Source organism: Astatotilapia calliptera, chromosome 15 (genome assembly GCF_964374335.1).
Source record: "Astatotilapia calliptera chromosome 15, fAstCal68.1, whole genome shotgun sequence".
In the NCBI taxonomy this organism is placed as follows: Eukaryota; Metazoa; Chordata; class Actinopteri; order Cichliformes; family Cichlidae; genus Astatotilapia; species Astatotilapia calliptera.
The window spans coordinates 20,220,225-20,227,968 of NC_137436.1; the positions used below are offsets into that span (position 1 = coordinate 20,220,225).

General features: G+C 40.9%; 2 long non-coding RNA genes across 2 annotated transcripts; both read left to right on the forward strand.

Annotated features, from left to right (window-relative positions):
- The first annotated feature begins 3,740 nt into the window (after positions 1–3,740).
- On the forward strand, positions 3,741–4,114 carry LOC145420315 (uncharacterized). Its single transcript, XR_013901611.1, has 2 exons — positions 3,741–3,911; positions 3,994–4,114. It is a non-coding gene; the product is annotated as an uncharacterized LOC145420315 (long non-coding RNA).
- A 2,323-nt stretch (positions 4,115–6,437) lies between these two features.
- On the forward strand, positions 6,438–7,409 carry LOC145420599 (uncharacterized). The gene is made up of 2 exons (XR_013901926.1): positions 6,438–6,571; positions 7,161–7,409. It is a non-coding gene; the product is annotated as an uncharacterized LOC145420599 (long non-coding RNA).
- The last annotated feature ends 335 nt before the right edge of the window (positions 7,410–7,744 follow it).

The following is a 7,744-nucleotide window of genomic DNA, read 5'->3' on the forward strand; positions in this document are numbered from 1 at the left end:
GACTTGACTCGGACTTTTACACCAGTGACTTGAGACTCGACTCTGACTTGCCTGACATTACTTGAGACTTGACTTGAGACTTGAGGATAAAGACTTGAGACTTACTTGAGACTTGCAAAACAATGACTTGGTCCCACCTCTGACATTTTCTCAGATTTCTGTAGGTAGTTTTGTTAGGAGAAAAAAACAGCTGAAAACAACGGAAGGTAAAGTCTTAAAATGTAAAACTTGGACTGTAACATAGGTGGTGTGTGTGAATGGCTGCCTTAAAAACAGTGCATTTCTTGTGTGTAAAAGCTTTTACTCTTTGGTTTGTCACTTCTTTAGCGCAAAACTTTATTGAATGCAGGAATCATTGTAGTCAGGGTGGCACAGGGAGCGCAGTCCACTGCAACAGAAAGAGATGAGTTATATAATAAAAAGATGCCGAAACCAATGGTGAGTATATTTTTCAGTGAGGAGTGGCTTGCTTACTTAGAGGAAGTGGCGAGTTGAGGTTCCAGAGGGGCGAGCTTTGCCAGGTGAGTGTCAGAGAGCATGACAGAGCAGAAAAAACAAGACGTCTGACTTTTCCTTTCTCTTCCAGGATCAGGAGGGCAGGAGCTGCAGGGCAGGCACGTGAGATATCTGACCTCTTTGTTTGTTTTTACAAAGCCGAGGAAGGGTGAGCAGGGGAAACCAGTGAGTGTATTGAAAGGTAGAGAAGACCAGCGTCAGTGAAACCAAGAGTGACTGGAGAGTATGAATGGTGATCCAAGGTACAGATCACTGGAGACACAAGGTGCCCAAGGTTTACACAAGAAGTATTAAAATGCAGGCGTACAAGTACGCGGGATGGACGCGGGGAAGTGGAACTTCGTCCAGAGCTGAAAAACAGAACTTCAGGAGCAAGACAGGAAAAATACACCAAACTCTGGCACTCAGATCACGACAATGTAAGGCATAAAGTCACATGAACACTTTAGTAGGATTCATGGATGTACTGAAGGAGGACATGCAGAGGGTTGGTGTGACAGAGGAGGATGCTGGGAATAGGGTGAGATTGACACAGATCATTCCCCGTGGCAACTCCTAACAGAAGCAGCAGAAAGAAAAAGAAAAATTTGAGATGATTTGAGCTTTGTGACATGGTTCGTTATCCTGCCGGAAGCAGTCATCAGAAGATGGGCACAGTGTGGCCATTAAATGATAGGCATGGTCAGCAACAATATTCAGGTAGGCTGTTGTGTTTAAACAATGTTTATTTGGTATTAAGGAGTCCAAAGTGTGCCAAGAAGATGTCTCCCACACCATTACGTCACCAGCAGCTTGATCTATTGACACAAGGCAGGATGGATACATGCTTTCATGTTGTTTATGCCAAATTTTTTCCCTACCATCTGAATGTTTCATGAGAAATCAGGACTCATCAGATCACACATTCTTCCAATCTGTCAAATATTGGTAAGCCTCTGTGAATTGTAGCCTGCAGTTTCTTGTTGATAAGTGTGGCACCCACTGTCATCATCTGATACTGCAGACCATCTGCTTGAAGGCTTCATCTGCTGTGAATTCAGAGATGCTCGTCTGCATAACGGACAGTTATTTGAACTACTGGAGCCTTTCTATCAGCTTGAAGCAGTGTGGCCAGTCTAGTCTCTCACCTCTAACATCAACAAGGCATTTTCACCCACAGAACTGCTGCTCACTGGATATTTTATTTTATTTAGAACATTCTCTGCAAACCTTAGAGGTGGTTGTGCTGGAAAATCCCACGAGATCAACAGATTCTGACCAGTCGGTTTGGCAAAGTCATGTCCCATTCACAGTCCCCATTCTGATGCCTGGTTTGAACTGTAGCAGGTTGTCTTGACCAGAGATGGGCAGTAAGTTACTGTAATCCAATTACTTTTTTCAAGGAATAGGTAAAGTTAGGGACAAAGTAAGAGATACTATTGAAAAAAAAAAAGTAAATGGTAAATGGTAAATGGCCTGTATTTATATAGCGCTTTACTAGTCCCTAAGGACCCCAAAGCGCTTTACATATCCAGTCATCCACCCATTCACACACACATTCACACACTGGTGATGGCAAGCTACATTGTAGCCACAGCCACCCTGGGGCGCACCGACAGAGGCGAGGCTGCCGGACACTGGCGCCACCGGGCCCTCTGACCACCACCAGTAGGCAACGGGTGAAGTGTCTTGCCCAAGGACACAACGACCAAGACTGTCCAAGCCGGGGCTCGAACCGGCAACCTTCCGATTACTATTGAAAAAAAAAAGTAAATACTGTTACTTTCAAGTAAGCATGCCACATTACTGTGTTACTAAACCATTATTTTATTTGTGAGAGTGTCTCATGACAATGACGTACGAGCCTGTGACGTCGGGGGCAGCAGCAGACGTGTGTAGATCAACAATGGATAATAGGGAGTGCGAGAGAGAGAACGAGTGCGTGGAAGTACTGACATTACTTTGAGTTTGATTCCGTAAAAAGTGACAGGAACATTAGTGTCTGCTGTACACTCTGCGTGGGAAGAAAACTTTCTACAGTGAAAAATTAAACTTCAAATCTGAGCAAGCACCGAGCACGGTGCCACGGGAATGTGAAATTCACAGAGAAATCCCTGGATCTCCCCCACTGACATGACTGCTGCAGCACCGGCAAACCTCCACCGACCCCACTCCTGCTAAACAGGTAAAAATAGATTTAAGAGCGACAGGATTTAGTGCTGCTGATTTATTATTAATTTATTTTCTGCTGTGTTTTACTCGCATCTATTTCAATGAATGAAACACGAAACATTATTTTATTTTACATGCTGGATTTTGAGGAAAATAAGTTTAAATGTTAGAAAAATTTCTTCAAGTCCAAGACTGTCGCACATAATTTAATTTTTGCTTAATGCAATGTGTATAAAGTTAAAAGATTAAAACTAATAAAAAATTTTTAAAAAGAGACTTTTGTATTTGATTCAATTTTATATGATGGATTATGCATAAAAATAGAATTGGGCTGAAAGGTCTGCTTTATTACTTATTCAGGTTGTGTATCATGTTTTTAAAAAGTATTTAAGTAATAAAGTAACTAATTACTTTTGAAAATAAGTAATCAGTAAAGTAAAGGGATTACTTTCTTGGAGAAGTAATCAGTAATTAGTAACCATAGCAGGACTGGCCATCGATGGTGATTTTTCATTTTTATGGGTCGATGTCTTTTTGTTTGTTGCTTGTTTTTTTTTTGTAACGGTATAAACAATGAAAGGTGGTGGATTGGCCAGATGCTGGCCGATGTGTAAAAATAACTCAGTTGTTTGGTGGTGGCTACACAGCAAAATCTCCAGTGTTAAATTAACACTAGAGAGTGTCTATATAGGTCCACACCTCTGAGTGTTAAATACAACACTGTTGAGTGTTAAATTAACACTTTTGACAGTGTTATATGTTTAAAAGTAACCTAGTCAGTTTTGAAGATTAACAATGGCTAACACTGAGCAGTGCTGATTTTCTAACACTGGAAAATAACTCAAAATGTTAGAAATATTCCAGTGTTAGCAAACCAGCACTGCTCAGTGTTAGCCATTGTTAATCTTCAAAACTGACTAGGTTACTTCTGTCATGGTCCGTGGTCCTGTGTCTGTGGAATGCGTGATGCTCGGGTAGCCACACCCCCGGGCTGGGCCATCACCAGCACACCTGCTCTCCATCCCGGTGATTACACGGAGATCCACTTAATCCGGCGCTGACGGATGCTCCATGCCAGTCCGTAGTCATCCCCACAGTGGTTTCTACTCGGCGTCTGCTACCTGCCTGTCCTCCGGCTCAACTGGATCTCGCGGTGCTCACCTGGCCCACTCACCATTCCACGGACTTCCTGCCCCCACGGACTGCCACACTTCCCTCCCGAGCTCCCACGGTTCCGTTCTATCGTAAGCCCCTACTCTAACTCAGTCCTGATATGTTCTCCCCGCTTCCTGGCTCCCTAGTAATCATCTCCCCTTTCTATTGCAGCCCCCCGCCGTCCCGATCCCGGCTTCCTCGTGTCATTGTTTCCCCGGATTTTTAGTTTCTGTTTTGCTCTCTACTTTCCCCGGGTCGCCTTTCGTTGTTTTAATAAAGTGTCTTTTTGTTAGCTCGGAGTCTGCGCCTGGATCCTTTCGTGCCCGCGCACCACGGCCGCATGACAACTTCTAAACATATAACACTGTCAAAAGTGTTAATTTAACACTCAACAGTGTTGTATTTAACACTAGAGGTGTGGACCCATATAGACACTCTCCAGTGTTAATTTAACACTGGAGATTTTGCTGTGTATGGCGGAGCTTCCACAGATTCAGTAACATTAGCAAGTGGTGGAGGCCACTTGCTAATGTGGGGGGAAAAGGAGGGAAAAGGGAGGCAGGAGGAGCAGAGACCCGAGACGGCCGCCGGTCCGAGTGTCAGGTGAACTGAACTTCAGGTAAGAAGTTATGACCTGCAGTCTATCTGGGTCAGATATAAACCAAGTTTAGGTGAAGTTTATTTTCGCTATGCTGACTTTTTACAGTCAGTTACAATAATCAGTATTTAAGTAATAAAGTAACTAATTACTTTTGAAAATAAGTAATCAGTAAAGTAAAGGGATTACTTTCTTGGAGAAGTAATCAGTAATTAGTAACCATAGCAGGACTGGCCATCGATGGTGATTTTTCATTTTTATGGGTCGATGTCTTTTTGTTTGTTGCTTGTTTTTTTTTTGTAACGGTATAAACAATGAAAGGTGGTGGATTGGCCAGATGCTGGCCGATGTGTAAAAATAACTCAGTTGTTTGGTGGTGGCTATGGCGGAGCTTCCACAGATTCAGTAACATTAGCAAGTGGTGGAGGCCAGCAGGTGGAGGAGGGAAAAGGGAGGCAGGAGGAGCAGAGACCCGAGACGGCCGCCGGTCTGAGTGTCAGGTAAGAAGTTATGACCTGCAGTCTATCTGGGTCAGATATAAACCAAGTTTAGGTGAAGTTTATTTTCGCTATGCTGACTTTTTACAGTCAGTTACAATAATACTGCATATTAGCTAGCATTACGGGATGCTATGATGTTACTGATAGTGAACTTTTGTTTATTCAGAAGCTAGTTAGTAGAGTTGCCAATGGAATCGGACCGTATTCAGAGAAATTGATTTTGTATTGTGGTGAAAATGAACGCAGTTTGTCCCGTACTTCAGCTAGAATGGAAAAAGACAAAGCTGGAGTTATTCTGTGTCAGCTGTCTCTTCTTCTCTCATTCTCTCATTCTCTCCCCCCTCCCTCTCCTGTTGCTACTTCAATCACGAAACTGATCGATGATCAGCTGATTGGCTTTTCTGACCAAGTCCCATCTCTCTTGTTTGTTTATCGCCCACTTTGCGCCAGAAAGAGGAAACCAGCAGGTGTCGATCTAAACAACAGCAGCGCATTTAAGCTTGATCAACTGTTGTTAGAATTCATTTAATGTTACTTTCTAGCTGATGTTTGCTGCAGGGAACCATGAAGATGAAACCAGGAGATGTCCTTACTGGATCATCAGAGCTGAACAGGTGATGGAGAAACAGGTTTACCTTTATGTGACATAAATGAGTTGAAGGGACGTTATGAACTGTTTCTGAGAGACAAATAACACCAGGATCCTTAGGACCTGACAAGTGGTAACTGTGCAGGGGCGGGTCTAACAAAGTTTTGCCAGGGGGGCAGGTAGGGCATTAACAGCGAGAGGGGGGGCACAAAGAAGTACTTTTCTTTCTTATTCTCATTTAAAATGCATCGCTTTTATTAGATAATTATCTGAATCTTACAACCAAAGTTTTCTTCTGATGTAAAATGTATAGAAATCATTATTGTACATAGTAATTTTTTTCAGGGTCCCATCATAATTTCTTCAGAAGTAAGTGCTGTATATGATGCCAGTATTTTCCCACATTTTCTAAATTCTGCACCAGTACTGTGTAAAATACCATCAACAAGTCAATTAAGTTTTATTCTTTCTCACCTGTCTGTCTGGCTACTTTCACTTTTTAAAGGTTGCCATGTTAGAAAAATATTTTGTGCTGTCATGCTGTTAATTGATGTGGTAAATAAATAGTTTATGAAAATATCACTAAATCTATCATTTATTTATTTTAATATTATCATATCTCACTTCTAGTTTTCTGTCTTAATTTCAGGTTTCCACCATGTGTTGTAGATAGTTCAGGAGGTTAACACGACCAAGCAGTCTTTGGTTTCTGCTAAGTACACAGCAAATTCAAAAGTGTTAAATGTTTTGGTGTTAATAGTCTCCTTGCAAAAGTAGAGTTAATTTTACTCTAAGCAGAGTCACATTCTTTTAATGTAACTCTGAGGTGTAAAATGATAGTAGTTAAAATCGAGTGTTAAAAATGAGTGTTTCTCTGTCAAATCTGGAGGTGTTACAATGGAAACATTAACTCTTGACCTCTTAACTCTGAACTCCTACAGGGGCTATGACACCAATAGAGTAAATTCGCAGACTCCGCCCTCAGCACGGCTCCAATCGAAGCTGAAGTGAAGCCGTTTCAGAACATTTTGCTCTACATATTTGAGTTGTTTGCCATGCTTGGTAAGTCATTTTTTCAAAGATTGTTTCAATTGTTATTAGCCTTTACTTCTGTGGCTCTTTGGAGTTGAGACAAAGCTGTGTGAAAGGCATTAGCCATGTTGCTCGCTGATAGCATAATATTCTGTTTTAGCTAGCTGAAAGGTATTGTTTGCGGGCAAATACCACAGCCTTGAAAAAAGCTTCCATGTGAATTTTCAGTCAAACGTTTGGTCAAATACACCTAAAACAATGTCTAGAATGTGAAATGTTGGTATAATGGTGCTACTTGAAGCCTGAAAACGATCGCCCATAAAAATAAAAATAAAAAAACGGGCAAACAGCAGTAGCTGACGTCCTGACTGGGTTCTACGTTAGAATTTAGATCCCTCCAGAGTTTTGTGCACACGGTTTAGGTAAAAATGAAAAAGGTTGAGGTTTTACATTTAGTTCAGTATTACCTGTTGCCTGTGTCCTTGTCTTTTGGGAAAATACTTTACACAAGTAATGGCTCAAAGAGGATTCCTTTTTTTTTTTACTGTGCTGCAATTGTTTACTGGATTATTTGTGCCGTTAATTAGTGTCAACTAATTTTTATTCAATCTCCACACAGGATATGCTTGTGAAGATGGAATATGGGGGAGAGCAGAAGTGCGTTGAAGTTCCACAAAGGGATGAATGAAGGACATGCATATTGTATTGAAGAAATAAGTGATGAGAATGCTGTTATTTGCATTTACCATTTCAGACCTTTTGATAAACAAAATTCTAATGAAAGTGAGAACATGTACACTGTTACATCTTTCAGAAAATGTTTTGAAATTGTGGTGCACAGTTCAGAATAAATGTTTTTCAAAAACCATTGCATCTTTTTAGTAAATGTTTATTTCCAAAAGAAATTTCTAGAAGTTCAGAACAGTAAAATTCCCGCTTTTTAGAATGAATTAGAAGATAACTCTTACGTAGTTAAACTAAAATACTCTTTGAGAGTTAATATATAAACTCTTAACACCAAGTGTTAAATTATCAACTCCAGACAGATTTGGTGTTTAACACTAAATCAGAGTTAACGTACCAACTCTCCAAAAAGAGTTAAATTAACACTCTGGTGTGGACCCATATAGACACTTTAATAGTGTTGAAATCAAATCCGACAGTGTTAATTTGGACATGCTGGATTTGCTGTGTACTGTTTAG